Here is a 22,133-nt window from a genome sequence, read left to right as displayed (position 1 = left end):
CCTAATTGTTTAGTTTGAAATGTGTCAAACTTTATATATGAGGTATTTGAACAGGTCTGATACATCCTGGAATGTTGTAGCTTGTTACAACTTGTGTTATCCATTAATTTCCTATGGCGGTAATTTTTGACCGGGAACACCACCGATGTTACAAAGTTGACTAAAACCTCAAAATTCAATGCCAGTGGTTAGTCAGCAATTTTATATGTTCAAATGCCTAGTGTGGAGGATATCATAAGGCCTTGAGGCAATCAAATGTAAAACACAATATTTATGATTGATGAAAGTTGCTCTCGGTCAGATTTGACCGGGAACACAACCGGAGGGTTAAGACGACTGCTACAGTGCCTGTGCACTGCTTATACGGGAATAGTGAGATAGATCCTATATACAACTGCGATATTATGAAAAGCTCTGTGCATGTCATTGGCGATTAGGAAAGACAACATTTGCCCTGTAGAAAACAGGAATAGGCCTTTTAAATGTTTCTGAACGAGCAACACTCCTCAGCAATTGATTGGATCAAAAAAAGTGCCTTTCATTAAGGATCTGAAATTGACTTGCCATGTTGCGAAAGTCTATGAAACATGCCACAAACTGTTGGTCAATACGTCCAGAATATAATAGAATGTCTCCACTTTAAAACGTGTTAAGGCCAATGCACACGGCGTGCGATTTTTGTTGCACGACAACATTCTATTTTGAAGTTTGAATGGAAGTCTATGAGAAAATCTCATCCCAATGCACACGGCCCCGATATTAATCGCACCGCGAAAATTCGATTCCATTCGTTTTGAATGGGACAAAGCACACGGCGTGCGAGTTTTGTCGCACTGTCAAATTTTGCACATTTTGTAAAAGTTTGTGGTGCGACGGATTATTGCATCACAATGGGACAATTGGGAAAACTTCAACTGGTCTATCTAAATTAATTGAGTCACTCATAACGGGGAGAGAGACTGGAGCATACATTTTTGACTGTCTCCTTTTTTTCTGAAAGAGATTCTGCAGTCTCACAATGAAAGAGATTCTGCAGTCTCACAATGAAAGGAGAGTTCAACTTGGTCAACAGTCTCACAATGAAAGGAGAGTTCAACTTGGTCAACAGTCTCACAATGAAAGGAGAGTTCAACTTGGTCAACAGGGTTAGGGTTAGGGTTAATTCTGCAGTCTCACAATGAAAGGAGAGTTCAACTTGTTCAACAGTTGAGGCTGTAGTGTACAGGAGGACTGCTCCAGACAACTTACTTCAGGTTGAACAGACAGGAGTTTGACGTGGATCTGGGAGAGATTGGAGGCGGAGCGGAGACATTTCGGAGCTAGCATCAAAACACTAGTCTATTAGGGTACTGTACTGTTATAAACTGTTTAATAACAGCTTCCAATACAAACGGAACCAAATTAATTGTAACAGTAGTTTGAAAAACATTAGTGTAACATACATACATGCAATTTCAAAGTACAAATATAGTGTTGTCAGGGCTTGACATTAAGCTTTTTTCAGTGAACTTATCTATAACTTTGCATACCTGCATTCTTATGAATATGTTGTTTTTGTTTTTGATGAAATACGTGCTTTAGGGAGGGTATTAAGTTATTTAACATGATGGCATATATTTACATGTGAATAAAATATTACTAAAAAGGTATTATCATTGTTGTTATTTGTATTTTGTACTGTGCAGCCAAAAAAGCTATCGTAAATCTTTGAGCAAGTAACGTTATTTATACTTATAATATATACTATACTATATATATTATATTAGTTTACTCAAAGATCTACGATAGCGTTTTTGGCTGCACGGGGTTGCCAGATTTCTAATCTAGCACGACTGAATGACCAGCCAAATTGTACACACGTTGTATAGACACTGTCCACTGAAAACCGGACATCTGGCAACCCAAAATTAATATTTACTCTAACTGTACGTGTATGTAATTTACCGGTAACCTGAATGGATGAAATGGATGACGAAAAGCTCATAACTTGTCAACCAGTCAACCTGACATCTTCAATTGTGGATGGAGCAATCATCTATTTTAACGGTTTGACAGTCAAGGGCAATATATGAACATCACCATCAGCCAGCCACTACACCTATATAGCCCACAGCTGCCACTATACACATTACTAGATCTACGAATTACTGCATGCATGATTTATTTCCGTGTCATGCCACATAGCTACACGGCCCATCTCACATACAAGACGCCTATATTACATAATAATAACAATCAAGCATGTAGGCACAATATTGTAGCGTGAACGCAGGAACATTCGCTGCTGTGTAGTGGTGAGCACCCGGTCTTGCTGACCGCCCCTTGTAGTGGAGTTGTGTGGTGTCCTATGGCCTCGTGTCGGCCCGTATGGTTATGTTGTGGCTCGATATGAGCGTGCTTCTATGTGTGGCTTTATGAGCGTGCTGTGGCTCCAATAGAGCGTGCCTTTTTTGTACACTGTTTGTAATGGTAATTAGGGAAACCAGCTCTAACTTATTGAACTATGCCGTCCTCCGAATCTATGTCCGGCTGATCATCGCCCATAATAATAAAGTGGATTTTATAATACACCTTTCTGGCTGTGTGTTTTGTGCTCTCCCTCTCCTGACATTTTACCAATACCCCTAAATCAGGGGACCCACATATTTTATCACAATATGTCCAGTTGTATCTTGTAGAAATTGTGGAAGCAAGGCAAGCAATATTGGTAGAGCCTATTGTAATCAGCCTGCCTGGTCCGACTACGTAACAATAAAGTAACAATTGAGAATGGAATGTTGTGGTGCAACAAAATCTCGCACGCCGTGTGCATTGGGATGAGATGTTTTATGATTTTCTCATAGACTTCAATGGTGTGAGTTGAAAATTGAATTTTGCGGTGCAACAAAATTGCATCACACGCCGTGTGCATTGCAATCGAATGTTGTCGTGCAACAAAAATCGCACGCCGTGTGCATTGGCCTTAACATGCATAAATAAGTAAACCAATGACCGTACACATTAAATCGTTTATTCGTTAAATGAATGCATAAAGTTATTATTTGAGGACTAGGTTTGTACTACTTTCTACTGTGCATAAATGTTACTTACAGAACGATTGTCTCAGAAGATTGGACAATTTGGATTATAGTGATTTTATTTGTTCAGTGGTTGTGCATTCTTATTTGACTTGGTGTATATATCATTTGTGATTCCCTTAACTGCATCTGTTAAGCCACATCAACAGACTGCTTATGACCCCTTAATAAAAAAAGAAAAGTTAAAGGGAGACGCAAAGTTGTAAGTCCGTTTCTTATCTAAGCAGAGTTATCAAACCCCTTCATGTAGTATAAATAACCATGTTGTTGCATGTTGACATGTATTAGGCTCTCAAACCCTCTGGCCAAAGGTATTCCACCCAACTGCATATACTTTACCTTGCTTAAGTACAAAACACCCGCACACATACTTGAAGTTAAGTTATTATCATCGATGACACCATCGATGACACCACCATCACCCCCTCCCCCCTGGCTCGCAACCTCGGCTTCATCCTGGACCCCACCCTCTCATTTGATCCCCACGTCAGCTCCATCGTCAAGACCTCCTACTTCCACCTCCGCAATATAGCAAAAATCAGACACTGCCTCTCCCCGTCCGCTGCTGAATCCCTCATCCACGCCTTCATCTCCTCCCGCCTTGACTACTGCAACTCCCTACTCACCGGCATCACCTCCCGCTCCCTCCATAGACTCCAGATGGTCCAAAACTCTGCTGCACGCCTCCTTTCAAACACCCGCTCCCGTGACCACATCACTCCTGTCCTCCACTCTCTCCACTGGCTCCCCATCAAAGAACGCATCCAATTCAAAATCCTCATCCTCACATACAAAGCCCTCCATAGCCTGGCCCCCCCTTACCTGACTGACCTCCTCCCCCCCCTACCGCCCTACCCGTACCCTCCGATCCTCATCCATTGTTCCCCTCACTGTCCCACCCTCAAAACTCAAAGGCTTCGGTCACCGTGCCTTTTCACGAGCTGCACCCCGCCTCTGGAACTCTCTCCCCCAACCACTCAGAGACTCACCCTCACTTCTCATTTTTAAATCCCACCTCAAAACTTACCTGTTCTCCCTTGCCTACTGCCTCCCCTACCCCTAGCCATCTCCCCCATCCCGGCGCCCCCCCCCCCCCCCCCTTGACACCCATACAACCTCCCCTACCCCTACCCATCTCCCCTAACCCTGCCACCCCCCTGATATGCATACAGCCCCCCCTACCCCTAACCACCTCCCCTGTCCCCACCACCCCACCCCCCCCTCCCCGTTCGCTGACTCTGTGTTCCATGTTACTTGTTGTTTTTGTGTTTCCCATATCCCCTATATTGTCAGCGTCTTTGAGCCTCGGAAAAGCGCTATATACATTTAATGAATTATTATTATTATTATTATAAAAAATAAAAAATAAACATATCTGATTCGAAAATATGTTTGAACATACAGAAACCACGTGGAATAGGCTATTTTAAACCACATTTCAAACTTATTTGCCCTGAAGTGATTTTTCGTCACTCCCTATAGGACAGTTAGGACATCATCACTTTGTGACACAAACAACAAGCATGGAGGACAAGAGTTGGCTACAGTAGCCTGATGAAAGTTATGAATGAACATGACAACAGAACATAAAACATGGATAAAAAAACGAATTGAGTATTAGTTAGTATAGAATGTATTACTGCTAGAAACACATTTACAGCTTTGAAATGAAATACATGCGGAACTAATGGAGAATGATATTATTGATATAGACTATAGATTTAGTTAGCCTAGTTCTTGACAGAGTGCAAATGCTATACTAGTTGCCACATGTTTATAGACCAGACAGGGTTGAGAAATGTATGTGATACGACGGCCTTGTGCTCCAAAGGCGAACTGAACAAGTAAAAAGTGGGGGCAGCGGTAGCCTAGAGGTTAGAGAGGCAGGCTAGCAATTGCTAGCTGGTTCGATCCCAGCCTCAGGAGGGAGCTGCTGGTGACTGGAGGGTTGCTGGCATTATATCTAAGGCGCCTACCACTGCTGTTGCAAGGCACCTAACCCTAACCCTAACTCTAATCGCTACAGGGGCACTGACTATGGCTGACCCTGTGCCTAGAGCAAAAAAATACCACATTCCAACAATTGATTGACAAGTTGATTGCATGGCAAATAAAACACTATTTTATTATTATTATTATTATTATTATTATTATTATTATTATTATTATTATTTAAAACACAGCCCAACACAAATTAGCCCAATCAATCAGTCATGTTTTGTTTAGAGCAAACCCAAGTTTATCAAGGTAACAGCGGCAATAAAAAATTAACCTTGAATGTTCAGATACAAATGGGCAAGCTACAAACTCACAGCCTTCAGCTTGGCCTTATACAGGGTCGTTACACTGTCCCATCCATTCAGGAGAGTGTGCCCTCACTATATCTTAAGTCCCTTATGTGGACATGCCTCTCCAATGGCACACATGGTGACCATCACCACTTCTAATACCAGTGTAGAGACCGGCAGGGTAGAGGATCTTGCCTTAAGCGTGGATCGAACTGCCCGTGCTAGCTACTGCCCATGCTCGCTACTGCCCCAAGAGGGTTAAGAGAGTTCATTCACATGGAGGAGATGCTCACATGTGTTACACAGGGTTGTGACAGTATTGAAACCTAACTTTGACATAATTACACAAATAGTGATGGGACTAAATGATACCCAAGCACAGGATCATCAGGGATGGAGAAAGGTGCTGTTCTAACATGTGACCTCTTTGTTTCAGTCGGTCCTTTGAACACTTCTGACAGGATGGAGAAGAAAGAATCGAAGATGGTCAACCAGGGCCTGGAGGAAGAGATGGTGAACATACAGATCAAAGCACTGTTCTCCCCTCCAAATTGCACTATATATCCCTAACCATAACCAATCAAATGCTCCAAATTTCCGGTCGTACCCCAATGACTAGATCGGTTCAATATGGCAAAAACATTCACTCTGCCTCCCATAAAGCATGGTGTAGTCATCACAATACAATTGATAGACATACAGAATCAAATCCTTTCATATTTGTCCTGCCAACAAACTAAAAGTTGAACAGGAGTGAGTGAGAGAGAGAGAGAGAGAGAGAGAGAGAGAGAGAGAGAGAGAGAGAGAGAGAGAGAGAGAGAGAGAGAGAGAGAGAGAGAGAGAGAGAGAGAGAGAGAGAGAGAGAGAGAGAGAGAGAGAGAGAGAGAGAGCCCAGTGTGATAACTGCCATCGGGACAGTGTACATTGCGTCAAGACAGCATGACGTGGAGAATGTGTCTTGCAGTACGACCCCTTTGACCCTATCACTTCCACAATCCTTCAAAAGTGCCACCTTCCCTCTAGTGGGGGTTGTTCTCTGACCCAAATGTGTCTGGCCCATATTCTGTATGTATATGCTCTGTGCTGTAGGAGGTGTGGGGGTATCAGCCCTGCCTGTGGAAGATGGTGCTGGTGGGCGTCGGGGCGGTGTGCAGCGGTGGTCTCCTGCTCCTGCTGCTATACTGGCTGCCAGAGTGGGGAGTGAGAGGGACCTGCACACGGACCTCCGTCGGAGAGGCCCAGACCCTGCTGCTTCGGTCCACGGTACACTCACTGGAGATCTCTCCCCTCTGACATCCTCCAACCGTTTTTTCTCTCCATTTAATGTGAAGCAAATGTATCATCTATGTAGAGCATGTCCATGTATGACATGCAAAATATTCATAAACACACAGTAATGTGGCCATTGTATCAAGACAGTATTATATTGACTGTAATGACCATCTACCGTATTGACAAGTTGGTGTGTACAATGCTATCATACTGTGTATTTACAATGTGTAAAAGTGACCTGACACAGCTCCATACTGTTCAGGATGAATTCAAGAGGTGGTTCCGGGCCAGGGTGCATGTGATGCTTGCCCCAGGGAAGAGGCCATTTGACAGTGTGGAATTCCAGACTACATTCCATACTGGGGATGGAGCACACATCTTTAACCAAGAGGAACAGAAAGGAAAATATATCCATCTCGAACCCATACAGGTAGTTCCCTTTGATTACTTACCTACTACGACTGTATACATCAGATGCTGTTTCCTGATATGTCTGAAATGGCTCACCTTATTCCCTTTCCCTCATAACCACTGTTAAGAGAAAGCACTGGGTTGGTTTCCACCATATTGTCCAGTAGTTATTTAGGTTAGAACAGTGGTCCTGAGAGGGAGGAGAGATTTGGGAAGGAAGCTATCTACTATTGAGACACAATCAGCAATTGTGAATGAATGAATGAATGAATGAATGAATGAATGAATGAATGGTCTTTATTGTCATTGATATAGTACAGGTACCATACAACGAAATTTGGGAGGGGGGGCTCCCCTGGTGCTAGGAAAAAAACTAAAAACAAGAAGGGAAAAGAGCTGGTTTACATAAATAAAGGCTATGTACACTATCCACTATACTATACTATACAAATAAAACACTGTGCTGTACTCTATGCTATGCTATACCTATTCTAACATTTCCTATCTCTAAACCTTATGTACCCGAGGGTTGTCATATTGCACATAGTGTTATTGCACATTCATTTAAAGTGTCGCAGTTTGCAGGTTTGAAATGTTCACAGTTGTGTTTCAGTATTGCACTTGATTACAATCTAGTAGCTGCCATCAAATTGTCTAGATTGTCCAGGGCCTAGAACCTAGGTCTTTGCTGTGTTCAGGGCCTGAATGGCCCTGGGGTAGAAGCTGAGCTTCAGTCTATTGACACAGCGAGTCTATGATGATGGCTGCAGATAATGTCTATTTCATAATCCCTTAGCACATAAAGTGCATCCAGACTTTTAGAGCAGGGGTCCCGTCCCCAATTACTTTTTATAGCGGGCCACTCAACCTCCAGCCCCATCACACAACCAAACGTAAATTTGTTACCGAAGTTACGTAAATACCAGTAAACAAGAAATATGAGCAATGAGTTATGGGAATATTCAATTGATGTTTGCTCTTTAGTCCTCCAAGTTTGCACACTGTCATCCACTGGTACCAGTTGCCGCCAGTAGGGGGCGGTAGACTGCGTGTTCTCCCTCCAGACGCGCATATTGCCTCATCTCATCTATTTTTCCCTCTGGCTGTTATCTGGGCGTTGTGTAGTCATGGAAGGCCGCAGGTTAGCCGCTAATGCTAGCTTTGGTTGGCTGCTCTTCAGTGATTTCTGTAGCCTGTGGAATCTTTTCGGGGGATGATTCATCTGTCCAGTGAATTTTCCAGAACCAGGAACACTAGTGGGACTTGTGCTCACAGCCCAGCACTGTGCAGCTCAATTGGTATTTGCCAGAGAACACCAGAATTGGCAGGTTGGCCATTGGCACCCCGTTCTCTTCTCAGATTAAAGCAGGTTCACCCTGAGCACATGTGACAGATGGAAAAGAGTCTGGAGACGCCGTGGCGAACGTTATGCTGCCTGCAACATCATCTGTCATGACCGGTTTGGCGGTGGGTCAGTGATGGTCTGGGGAGGCATATCCTTGGAGGCTCGCACAAACCTCCACATGCTAGACAATGGTACCCTGTCTTTGCAGGACAATGCCCGGCTCCATATGGCCAGAGTGTGTAGACAGTTCCTGGATGACGAAGGCATTGATGCCATTGACTGGCCCTCACTTTCCCCCGACCTGAATCCAATTGAGCACCTCTGGGATGTTATGTATCGTGCAGCCGCCACCGCCAAGTAGCTCACTGATGCCCTGGTCCAGGTCTGGGTGGAGACAGACTGTCCAGGAGCTCACTGATGCCCTGGTCCAGGTCTGGGAGGAGACAGCCTGTCCAGGAGCTCACTGATGCCCTGGTCCAGGTCTGGGAGGAGATCCCCCAGGACACCATCCGCCGTCTCATCAGGAGCATGGCCAGACGTTGTCGGGAGTGCATACAGGCACATGGGGGCCATACACTCTACTGAGCCACATTATGAGTTGTCGTGATGAAATTCACGCAAGTTGGATCAGCCTGTGATCACAATTTTTTACTTTGATTTTCTGTGTGATTTTGAATCCAGCCCTCAATGGGTTAATGATTTTGGTTTCCATTGACCGTTCTTAGGTGATTTTGTTCTCGACGAATTACACGATCAATAAAGATATTCAACTTGAATATTTTGTTCATTGAGATCCGCAATGTGTGATTTAAGTGTTCCCTTAATTTCTTTGAGCAGTGTATTTTCGGTGTCAACTATACATTTCTTTGTAGCAATGGACTTACTGTTTTGTTTTATCTGTCTCGCTTTTCGATTCACTGCAACTGACATATTAATGCTAATGTTCTGTGGCGTGCCAAGGAAGGGGGCTGGACTATAGGGGAAATGCGGGGTGGAATTAACAGAGAACAATTCTTCTTTGATTGATTGCTGAAATTATTAATTATCTTTGAAATAGTGTCGTTGTCGTCATCCCTCCAAAAAAGAAATACCAAACGGAAGAAGACGACTTTTTAAAAATTATAATTTCCCTATGAAATTATTCTTTTTTCCTTCTGGCATTTATCCCAAAATTCTTGTGGGCCTTAAATCAACCCGTCACAGGCCAGAAGTGGCCCACAGACCGCCTATTGGGGACCCCGGTTTTAGAGGATAGAGCCAAAAGAAGAAAACATGTTCACTGTCACATTACTTACGCAGGGCACTGTATACTGATGCATTGCTATCCCCTGAGCTCAAATCTTCCCCTCTCTCTTTCTTAGATACACTACTTCACCCACCACAGCACCAAATACTACTGGAATGATCTGCTACAGGATTTTGAAGTGTTTAAGTAAGAGTACCACTGCAAACCTAAAGTGCTGATTTAATGTTCTAATTTAACAATTTTGGGAGACTTTAGTAGCCACATGAATACCAGAATTCCATAGAGGTTATTCATCTGTCCAATAGAAGAGAGAGAGTTTCGGTGTGTCTGTGTGTATTACAATGGAGAAGATGACTGTGTGTGCTGCTCTTCTAGAGGTTTGGAAGATATCAGCTTGAGCTGTTCCAGCATCCAGTCTGACCACAGTACAGGTCTCAGCAAACTGCTCCAGGACTACAGGTACTACTCTACCATACAGATACCATTCAGATACCATATAATACAGATACCATACAGACACCATACAGATACCACACCCAAGCTCAGAATCTGTCACTTCAGGTACACAATTTGTTTCTAACATTTGCCTTAACTGGTCATTCAAAACAGTACATACAGTAGTTGGCATTGAACATGTTTAGAAGCAAAGAAATGCTAATTACCTCACAATGCTTCAAATAGGAGATTGTTCTTTGAGGTGAATGAAATCGCTGTGAGGGTTCCTTCTGTGTTCAAACTACTCATAAAAGAGGTAGGCTATTGTGTATCCTACTTCTCAAGATCTCTAAAACATACTGTTAATTGTCCATCTACTTCAATGTTAGAAATTGTATAGACAGCCATATAATACTGCTTGATAATCAGTCACTGTCATTCTCCTCAGGTCCTAAATCCCTTCAACATCTTCCAGCTCTTCAGTGTCATCCTCTGGAGCACTGATCAATATTACTACTACACAAAAGCCACCATCAAGAAGGCACAACAGCGGCTATACATCCTGAGAGTCCTCAGGAAGGAACACAGCAAGCAGGAGATACTGGTGACCTTCTACCGTGGCGCAGTGGAGAGCATCCTCACCTACGGCATCTGCAACTGGTTCTCCAGAGAGTCGTGAGAACAGCACAGAAGATCACCGGCGCCCCCCTCCCCTCTCTGGAAGAGCTGTACAACACACGCTGTCTCAGGAAGGCCTCCAAGATCTCCAGGGACCCGACCCACCCTGGGTACGAACACTTTACCAGGCTGCCCTCGAAAAGGCGGTTCAGGACCTTGGCCGCAAGGACAAACAGACTGAAGAACAGCTTCTACCACAGGGCCGTCCAGGCCCTGAACACAGCAAAGACCTAGGTTCTGGGCCCTGGACAGTCTGGACGGATTGATGGCAGCTGCTGGACTGAAAAAATCAGGTGTAGTGCTGAGGCACAAATATGTACATTTCAAGCCTGCAAACTGCGACACTTTAAATAAATGTGCAATAACACTATTGTGCAATATGACAACCCTAGTCGTCTATCTGTACAGTATAGTACAGTGGATAGTGTACATAGCCTTTATTTATGTGAACCAGCTCCTTCCCTTCTTGTGATTTTTTAAAAAGTTTTTTTTTTTCTTTCCTAAAGCTTCGTGCACACCAGGTCATTGCGTTGCACCGGAAGTCATTCATCTCAATGGGGCAGTTGCGTTGATCCGTTGCGTTGCTCTGCATTGCGTTTCTTGTCCGTCAGGGTGCGGTAATCAGTCAAAATATTTCAGCTTTTGCGTTGCGTTGGGTCCGTCAAAACAACCGGAAGTAGTTTCTTGACCAGAGCTTTCGCCTTTAGATGTAAAATCCGCCATTGGCGAAAATCTTTAATTTGGCTCTACAAGTGTTAATATGTCATTTTATGAAGTTTTTATATGTTTTCAGGCGAGAAAGTAACCATATATATTCACAAAATGTATCCGGTTTATCAAAATAACCAGTTTATATATCTAATCTGACGTTTTTCCCCCCACTTCTGTGGGAAACTTCGCTAGCCTAGCTAAAGGCTATCATGTATCCTGGGCTTATAAGAGATGATGTTACCCACGTAGGAGCTCATTTTCTATCTAGTCTCCAGACTGGGTACTGAATAACCAGTCACTATTCACCTTATACAACTACTACTACTACAAGTGTAGTCTACTACTGTTCATGTTAAATCCGTGTGGAGCTAATGCTATCATAGCGTCTCCACAGGCTAGCAAAGATGGCGCCGTTAGCATCACAGACACTATGATAACATCCTCCGTAGTATCTAGTCTATCTCAGTCACAGACATGTTCAACAACACGTTTTACAACAAGGAAGGGATACAACTAATAAACATGTTAACACACTATTCACCTTATACAACAACTACTACTACAAGTGTCTAATGACTACTGTTAATGTTAAATCCGTGTGGAGCTAATGCTATCGCGTCTCCACAGGCTAAAGTACAACTACACTAATATCCTCAACTTATGTCCTAATCACACTACTGTCATACAAGTTGTACCTCCTCCTTGACATGGACATAAACACCTGCTACCTTCTTTGAAAGAAATCGCGATTTATTCAGTGAAAACTAGTACACCATTCATAGCACAACATAGCATAACAATAGCATAGCATTGCGAACAACAACACGTTTTACAACAAGGAAGGGATACAACTAATAAACATGTTAACTCACTTTTCACCTTACATATGTATCAACATGTAGCTGTATCAGCATGTAGCTGTATCAAACTTTTGGTTGGCCAGAGACGGCAAGAATCAATTGCTCCTCCATTGTTAAAACTTTTTGCTCAAACTTCCCCCGCTGTGCACACATGTTGCGTCTGCATCGCATGCGACATGCGTCAAGCCCATCCCACCAGGTTGCGTCAGAACGGTGGGTCACGGTTCGCGGTGTGCACAAAGCTTAACACCAGGGGAGCCACCCCTCCTAAATTTCGTTGTTTGGTACCTGTACTGTAGCAATGACAAATAAAGACCATTCATTCATTCATTCATACTATGCAGCTGCCATCGTCTTCATGTCTATCATATCAATAGCTACTTCGCTGTACACAGTCAAAAAGGTGGGTGCAGAGCATTTCCTCCCTGAATAAGTAAAACCAGTCATGCTTTAGGTACCTAATGTCAGATCCCTACATTTCAGATCACTTACTTTCATAAACCATGAATTGATTACCTGTGTTTGTCTGCTAGAGATGTTGTATGATTTTGTGTATCATGATTGGAAATACTCTCTTTTTTATCTCAGCAATATGTTATGCTCCATGACATGGTGGCGGCCCACAGTATTGTACGTGTTTCAGTGTGTAGAGGAAATAAAGGTATGTCATTATATCATAAGGGAGCGGGGCAGACATGATAATGTTAGAGCACTATATGTGCTCGCTTGGTAATGAATACGTTTGCATTCAATTGGTTACATTATCCTTTTTCTGTTGTTATGTTTGCCTTCTGAAGTACTATGCAAGTACAATGTAGTTTATCTGTACTAATATCATCTCTCATTCTTATGTTAGTAGTGCCTCTTTATTTCTTAGTGTAGACTGTTTATTTCTATTTATTTTGGAAATGGCTGTCTTTAGATTTAGCCATTGGCACCCCGTTTTGCTTTTCTTATGGGCTAAAGTTTGATTTTCCATGATCCAAAACCTTGGAGTCTTGGTGTTGTGTTGAACATAGGAAAAAAAGGAATACTGGATCAACATGTACTGGAAATAATATATATGAGTATTTTTTTTCCCTTCCTTGGTTGAATCCAGAGGTTGAGGAGGCCATGTCCACAGATCTGGTCCCTGGTGATGTCGTAATCATCCCAGCCAATGGGATGATCATGCCCTGTGATGCAGCGCTGGTCCACGGAACATGCATCGTCAATGAGAGCATGCTGACAGGTGATACAAACGTTATTTTTTCTCTATATGCTAAGAACGCCTTGAACAGACAGACTGCTGGATGCAGTTGAGGTCCAGTGGACCTCCATTGTTTTCAATGGGATATGATGTACATGATTACAACACAGCAGCTGCGTTGCATGCCGCACTCACACTCCGGTGGAAGTTGGTTTAGAAGTGACTTTGTGATATTGTACGCTAACTGCCAACACCACAACAACACTGGTTAGACTCCCAACAATTGAATGATAGAAGTGCAAACCACCTTAAATCAAGCTCTCACTCACCATGCTATGCTATGTAGGGGGAAAACTAATGTACTAAAAATGCAGCATTTCTGCCAGATAGCAAACATGTTGTCTCGGTCTGTACAAAACATAACCAATTTGCAGGCACAGGTATGTTGACACAGTCGAAACATCTTAGGGTAATCTCTATTATTTTCCTGATTTTTAGCAATTAAATAATATTCATCACTTTGGCATTCATATTATGATAACATTCTAATCTAGATATTGTGCTGTAACAAACTTTGTGTGCCTCATGATGTGAATAAGTGTCCCACGGATCCTCCATCCTCAGGAGAGAGTGTCCCTGTCACGAAGACCAGCCTGCCTAGCTCTGGAGAGGAGGGGGCCACAACCTACTGCGTGGAGGAACACAAGAGACACACACTATTCTGTGGTACCCACGTCATCCAGACTCACTTCTACACAGGGGAACTTGTCAAGGCTGTGGTGGTTAGGACTGGTAAGACTGTTGTGTTCTTTTACATTTTTCACTTTGTAGTGTGTGTCCATCTGGACACTAGGGGGCAGCGGAGATTAACATTCAGGCACGCAGGTGCTTATTATTTCAATAGGACATTTCTATTTAAGTTGTGTGTTTTGTTATTCCTGTGCGGTAGCTTGAGTCTCGCCAGTGGTACGTTCTCTCATGGTCCACTAGGACGTGTTGTGATATACAGTGGGGAGAACAAGTATTTGATACACTGCTGATTTTGCACGTTTTCCCACTTAGAAAGAATGTAGAGGTCTGTAATTTTTATCATAGGTACACTTCAACTGTGAGAGACAGAATCTAAAAAAAAAATCCAGAAAATCAAATTGTATGATTTTAAAGTAATTAATTTACATTTTATTACATGAAATAAGTATTTGATACATCAGAAAAACAGAACTTAATATTTGGTAAAGAAACCTTTGTTTGCAATTACAGAGATCAGACGTTTCCTGTAGTTCTTGACCAGGTTTGCACACACTGCAGCAGGGATTTGGGCCCACTCCTCCATACAGATCTTCTCCAGATCCTTCAGGTTTCGGGGCTGTCGCTGGGCAACACAGACTTTCAGCTCCCTCCAAAGATTTTCTATTGGGTTCAGGTCTGGAGACTGGCTAGGCCACTCCAGGACCTTGAGATGCTTCTTACGGAGCCACTCCTTAGTTGCCCTGGCTGTGTGTTTCGGGTCGTTGTCATGCTGGAAGACCCAGCCACGACCCATCTTCAATGCTCTTACTGAGGGAAGGAGGTTATTGGCCAAGATCTCGCGATACTTGGCCCCATCCATCCTCCCCTCAATACGGTGCATTCGTCCTGTCCCCTTTGCAGAAAAGCATCCCCAAAGAATGATGTTTCCACCTCCATGCTTCACGGTTGGGATGGTGTTCTTGGGGTTGTACTCATCCTTCTTCTTCCTCCAAACACGGCGAGTGGAGTTTATGCCAAAAAGCTCTATTTTGGTCTCATCAGACCACATGACCTTCTCCCATTCCTCCTCTGGATCATCCAGATGACCATTGGCAAACCTCAGACGGGCCTGGACATGCGCTGGCTTGAGCAGGGGGACCTTGCGTGCGCTACAGGATTTTAATCCCTGACGGCGTAGTGTGTTACTGATAGTTTTCTTTGAGACTGTGGTCCCAGCTCTCTTCAGGTCATTGACCAGGTCCTGCCGTGTAGTTCTGGGCTGATCCCTCACCTTTCTTATGATCATTGATGCCCCACGAGGTGAGATCTTGCATGGAGCCCCAGACCGAGGGAGATTGACCGTCATCTTAAATTTCTTCCATTTTCTAATAATTGCGCCAACAGTTGCAGTGTTTCCTCCAGGAATGTTTACAATGGTGGCGGGTAGTGCTGACCGCGCGCGCGCAGCGCGCGCCCGCGATTTTTTCGCGTGCACGCGCATGAAACGCGCACGCGCGCTCAAAACAACGACGTAATTTCAGCCAAAACTCAAGGATGGCCCAAAAAAATAAAATGTTTTCCTGTACTTCTCCCGTGTGTCTCTTATTGTCTGTGTCTGCATGTTTTTCCAGCATGTAATTCCGTTGTCAATAAAAACAAAAACACTGATCTGACGTTTTTTTTCACAACGTTATTACTTGTCACTTTAAGCCCAGGAGGGAGTTAGCGATTAGCGATGTTTAGCTTAGCTTAGTTTAACAGAAGTATCTTCACTTTTAACATGACTTCCCGTGGTCGTAGAGGGCTGGTCGACGGCTTAAAATGACCGTGTAGACCTTATCCAGCTATAGTCTTGTGTTTCTACCCCGGGCATAGCCGGTGTTATTCACGGACAAACACTCCTGTTAGAGTGGTTCTAGTACCATGGACATAGGTAACACATAGAGAGGCTTCTCCTCTCTCTCTCCATCCTACACTACACTACACTACGCTAGCTCGCGGTGTTCGGGTGACAGCCAGGGCGCGTTCGTAAATACGCTCTGGAAATCTGATCAGCACTCACGGAATGCCTCTTGTCCAATCAAATGACTTGGTCCCTTTATGACGTTGAACCCAGTGTGCGCTCCGGGGCTCTCAGAGCGAATTTACGAACGCAGCCTCAAGTTCAATACTCGCGACACACACGGACTGGTCCAGTTTCAGCGCTTGTGGGTGTGTCTAGCGCTGTGAAGGTCTGAAAAGCGGCCTAAATCTTTTTTTTTTGGGGGGGTTGAGAAATCTGAATGGTGGCGGAGGAAATTCCATCGTGGCGGTCCGCCACGATGAAATGCATGTAGAGGAAACACTGAGTTGTTGCCTTCTCACCAAGCTGCTTCCCTATTGTCCTGTAGCCCATCCCAGCCTTGTGCAGGTCTACAATTTTGTCCCTGATGTCCTTAGAAAGCTCTTTGGTCTTGCCCATTGTGGAGAGGTTGGGGTCTGATTGATTGAGTGTGTGGAGAGGTGTCTTTTATAAAGGTAAAGAGCTCAAACAGGTGCAGTTAATACAGGTAATGAGTGGAGAATAGGAGGGCTTCTTAAAGAAAAACTAACAGGTCTGTGAGAGCCGGAATTATTACTGGTTGGTAGGTGATCAAATACTTATTTCATACAATAAAATGCAAATTAATTATTTAAAAGTCATACAATGTGATTTTCTGGATTTTGTTTTAGATTCCGTCTCTCACAGTTGAAGTGTACCTATGATAAAAATGACAGACCTCTACATTCTTTCTAAGTGGGAAAACCTGCAAAATCAGCAGTGTATCAAATACTTGTTCTCCCCACTGTATATACCTCTCTAATGGTTCATGTGGGAGGCCTCTAACTGCATATCATCACAAAAGGAACCACAATTTTCAAGTGCTATTCAAGCTCTTATCTTCCCATATGTGTTGTCCCTCAGGCTTCTCTACAGAGAAGGGCCAGCTAGTGCGCTCCATCCTCTACCCAAAGCCCACTGACTTCAAGCTGTACAGAGATGCTTACCTCTTCCTGCTGTGCCTGGTGGCTGTGGCAGGGATCGGCTTCATCTATACTGTAGTCTTCAGTATCATAAACCAGGTACACCGTTCTGTGCTTGTCTGTACATCCATTTAAAGGGTTGATTGCATTTGTGTAGTGCCTTTTCTTTTTTTTTTTTTTATTTGTTTTTCAGATTTTATCCTTTTTTCACCCAATTTGGTAGCCAATTTAACCCAACTTAGCATCCAATTATCCCCTGCCTATTGCATTGGATCCGCCGCCCGACCCCGTGGCCGGCAGTCCCAGAGGAGGGCGCCAGGCAGACTAGGCTGACTGGCTCCTCGAGCCCAGTACCGTTATTCCGGCACCCCAGGGGGCGGTGTTGCGCGACGGATCCTAGTCCAGAAATACTCCTATACCCCCCCTCGGAAGCGGCCGGCCAATATGCCGCTTCCCGTGTGCCTCGGCCATATTCTGGATCTGGCGAGCCGGGATACGAACCCCGGCCCCGGTGGGCAGCATGCACTAGCGGCCAGTGCGTAGACCGCTACACCACCGCGGGGCGTGTAGTGCCTTTTCATTGGGTGCTTAGTCATGCAGCTTGCCATTTAGAGTAAATGTCTAGTTCCTTCCCCTTTAAACTCTTGGGTTTGTTGAGCACTTTTCTTCCGTTCATTCTCAGGTTCCAGCGAAAACCATCATCATTGAGGCTCTGGACATCATCACCATCACGGTGCCCCCGGTGCCCACGGTGACAGCGGGCATCGTCTATGCCCAGCGCAGGCTGAAACGGATGGGCATCTTCTGCATCAGCCCCCAGAGGATCAACGTGTGTGGGCAGCTCAACCTAGTCTGTTTTGATAAGGTGACCCCCATAGTGCCCACCGCCCCCCCCCCCCCCCCCCCCCGCCCCGTGCCCAAAGCACATCAGAAAACATTATGCCAAGTGTCAGGCTGTTTCAATTGCTAGGACATATTCCATCGTATCATTTGTAATTGAGGAGTAGTCTAGTTACTGGTGTCGCTTTCCTACATAGACTGGTACTCTCACTGAAGATGGCTTGGATCTTTGGGGTATCCAGAGAGTTGAAAATGGCAGGTGAGAAGGACATGCAGTGTCCATGTTTTTGCATTTGTAAATGTTTGTCTGCAAGGGGAGTTTTTTTCTGGGCATGGGAGACTACAGCAAAAAGCAAACCATAATGTGGGTTTATTTACTTTAGCGGAGCCTACACTAGCATTAGCATCACTGGGTTAAAAAGGGAAAAATGACTCAAGTGTGATTCTGTATTCTTGTGATTTTTTAATTTAGGTGACCTATCCTTAAGTCACACTCAGTATCACTCAACCTTTCTTTTCCCCCTTCCTTCAGTTTCTTCCCTTCAGAGAATGACCCTGAGAAAGAGAGCCTGGTCAAGTCTAGGTTTGTAGCTTGCATGGCAACTTGCCACGAACTGACTAAGATTGAGGGAGAACTTTCCGGAGACCCACTGGACCTCAAGATGTTCAATGCTACCGGCTGGGTTAGTCTGTCTCAATGCCATTTCTGTTCTTTTATGGATCTTATACTTATACTATAGTCACATGCCTATAAACCTTAATACAAGAATGACATCCAACATCCAAACTTTCACACTACCAAGTATGAACTGATGTATTGGCCATGCATACTAAGGTAAAGTGCTAGTGTGGGTATTGACACATAAATGTCATTCCCCTCCATTTGTCTGTATACCATACATTTTTTGTGCACAGGAACGCTACGTTGTTGTTGCTTTGTGACAGCACCAAGCCAGCACCTAGTTGCCTAAAACATAAGCAGACAGGTACCCAGGCTAACTCCATCAGGTCAAAAAGGGGCGGTTGGTTCTCGATGGAGAGTTGAGACCTGACATGTTATTGACATGTTACTCAACACCAATAATTGTGATGTATAGATCCTGGAGGAGCCCACAGAGCAGGAAACAGCTCTCCACAATCCCATAATGCCCACTGTTGTGCGGCCACCCAAGCAAATTCTCCCTGAGATCCACCAGAGTGTCAATCACCTAGCCCAGAACATGGTATACTATGGACATACTCTTATACCTCTTAAACCTCCAAATATATGTGCGCCTAACTCATTACATAGTCTGAACTGAGTATACAATATTCATATACCGAGGAGGTTTTAAATGCAAACCTTCTATTTCCTTTCCAGGAGCTATTTGAGTTGTCGGTAAGTAGTCTGGGGCTTTTTCCTCCTGTATCTTTTTTAGATGTATAGAGACAGAAGGAGAGTCAGCCTTTTACACATGTTTCCTTATGGTTATAATTCATCTTGAAGACAACATGCCTGGTTAGAACCTGGTTAGATTTGTGATTACCTCAAGAAATGAAGGAAGAATGCATTTGAAGGAATTGAGACTTGGACTGACAGATGGACCTGTTGGTTGACTTAGTGGTTCTCATCTTGTCTTCCTGTCTTTCCTCCAGCAGTCCTATGAGATTGGGATAGTTCGCCAGTTCCCGTTCTCCTCAGTGCTCCAGAGGATGAGTGTGGTGGTCAGGAGGCTCGGGGAGGAACACATGGACTCCTACCTCAAGGGGGCGCCAGAGGTTGTGTCCAGCCTCTGCAGAGAGGAGACAGGTCAGCCATCTACTAAACCCCTGAATAGAGGTTGAAACGGGCCTAACATTTCAAGCCCAGTCTGTGGATGTGACACCCTAGCCCAACAGAGGAGAAAACTGCTCACTAGGAAGAGTGGAGAGAGAGAGACTGCTTGAATACTCACCTTAGTTACTTACTATCAAGAACTGTATTTACTGCACCTGACGTTTTCTGGAAATATAGAAGGTTTTTCATTGATGCCAATAGTTCTCTATATAAAAAAAGGCTTCACACTTTCAATTGATCTTATACTCTTTGCAGGTGCTGGCATGCCAGAGAGCATGACAGGGGAGAGGCAGATTAGGGAATTGGAAATGTTTATACAATTTTAACGCTACCTGGAAACACAATTTACTAGGACTGATAGAAATAGCGTGTAAACAATGGGACAGTAAAGCATTTTATTTTTCATTAAAAAAACAACAACCTAATTTTAATATTTGTTCTATTTATTATGAAGTTAAAGTAGAGACTCAACTTTTATTTGAGGGTATTTGTGTACGATTATTAATTATAATTATACTATATGTAACTATATTATAACATGTCTGGATATAAGATTGGGCAGGTGTAAGGAATATAGTTGTATTGCATTGCATTATGCAGACTGATGGAATTTTTTGTCATGTTTTTGCTTAAACCTATTCCATCCTCTCAGATCTACCCAAGTGCCCTTACAGTGTTGATTTATTCTGCTCCATCTCTCTCTCCCCTGTAGTACCAGAGAGTTTCCCAGAGACACTGGAGGCGTACACCAGGCAAGGGTTCAGAGTGATCGCCCTGGCACATCGCCAGCTACTGTAGAGGCCAAGCTCTCCTGGCACAAAGTTCAGAACCTCAACAGGTACAGTACATATATATATAAATATATAATAATATATACTATTTAGCTGACACTTTTATCCAAAGCGACTTACATTGCAGTAAGTGCATACATGTGTCAGTATATTATGGTCCCAGCGTGAATCAAACCCACAACCTAAGTGTTGAGCGGGAATCAAACCCACATCCTAAGCGTTGTTAGCGCCATGCTCTACCAACTTAGGGATAAACTCACTGGCTGCGTCAACCTCGCCTTACCTCAGCAGCACGTGTGAGTTTCATTTAGGCGCCCATGTTAACGGTATAGAGCCGCCACATAGCCCGAGTGAGAGGCGCTCTCACGCCCGCCTGATGCTGGCTCCTGCGACTCGCTCGCTACTGAGTCAATAAGGGAACAGGTGTCCAAGAGGAATCTTATCCTTTCGAGGCATTCTTGATTTTGCAATTATAATATTTATTATAATATTATATTATACACTCAAATTAAAACAGTATTTAGAATATCTATCAGCCAGGAGAGACTGAAATCAGTCTCAGATTTGTCTTGTGAGAATATGCATGTTTTTTGGTCCTGACATAAATCAATTCTCTTTCTTATGCCCTCCAGGGCTGTAATTGAGACCAATATGGAGTTCCTAGGACTCATAATCATGCAAAACAAGCTCAAAGAAGAGACTGCTGGGACTCTACTCACACACTACTCTTCTGTTCTCTACAAGTGATGTCTGTTACTTACCATGTAGCCAAACTCAATGTTGGATAACCTGGCCTGAATGATGGACCACAGAGCCCAGAGGAAGTGGGACGCCAACGCATACCTACAAAACAAACACAGAATCAACAAAACAGCACATGTGTAACTGTAAGCACATGTGTAACTGTAAGCACATGTGATTGTGATTAATTGAAAGAGTTCTTAGACCATTGTACTTTCACTGACCCCAAATGCTATTGTATGTTATGTCATAATAAGATATCTAATGCCATTGTATGTTATGTCATAATAAGATATCTAATGCTATTGTATGTAATGTCATAATAAGATATCTAATGCCATTGTATGTTATGTCATAATAAGATCTCTAATGCTATTGTATGTAATGTCATAATAAGATATCTAATGCTATTGTATGTAATGTCATAATTAGATATCTAATGCCATTGTATGTTATGTCATAATAAGATATCTAATGCTATTGTATGTAATGTCATAATAAGATATCTAATGCTATTGTATGTTATGTCATAATAAGATATCTAATGCCATTGTATGTTATGTCATAATAAGATATCTAATGCTATTGTATGTTATGTCATAATAAGATATCTAATGCTATCATTCTTATTTAGGCGTATTGTGCCTCACTATCATTTTGCAACATGTGTTTGTTTACTGTCATTGAGATAACCTGTATAG

General features: G+C 43.4%; 1 protein-coding gene and 1 pseudogene across 2 annotated transcripts in view; one reads left to right on the top strand and one right to left on the bottom strand.

The window, feature by feature from the left end:
• Positions 1–22,133, bottom strand: part of LOC308163774 (rho-associated protein kinase 2-like) — a gene marked incomplete at both ends in the record, with an annotated part of 345,346 nt that overhangs the window by 216,053 nt on the left and 107,160 nt on the right. The window lies entirely within an intron of this gene.
• On the top strand, positions 5,828–21,438 carry LOC308163453 (polyamine-transporting ATPase 13A3-like; annotated as a pseudogene). Its single transcript has 20 exons — positions 5,828–5,878; positions 6,455–6,628; positions 6,900–7,067; positions 9,755–9,825; positions 10,015–10,098; positions 10,321–10,390; positions 10,523–10,598; positions 12,668–12,726; positions 12,912–12,984; positions 13,423–13,554; positions 14,137–14,304; positions 17,186–17,343; positions 17,927–18,109; positions 18,282–18,343; positions 18,617–18,767; positions 19,182–19,307; positions 19,445–19,462; positions 19,720–19,873; positions 20,613–20,738; positions 21,324–21,438. The product of its transcript is annotated as a polyamine-transporting ATPase 13A3-like (transcript).

This window comes from Nansenia antarctica (assembly GCF_963989245.1).
Source record: "Nansenia antarctica genome assembly, chromosome: 8".
In the NCBI taxonomy this organism is placed as follows: domain Eukaryota; kingdom Metazoa; phylum Chordata; class Actinopteri; order Argentiniformes; family Microstomatidae; genus Nansenia; species Nansenia antarctica.
The sequence above is the reverse complement of the archived record's forward strand: the minus strand, read 5'-3'. Positions and strand labels throughout refer to the sequence as shown.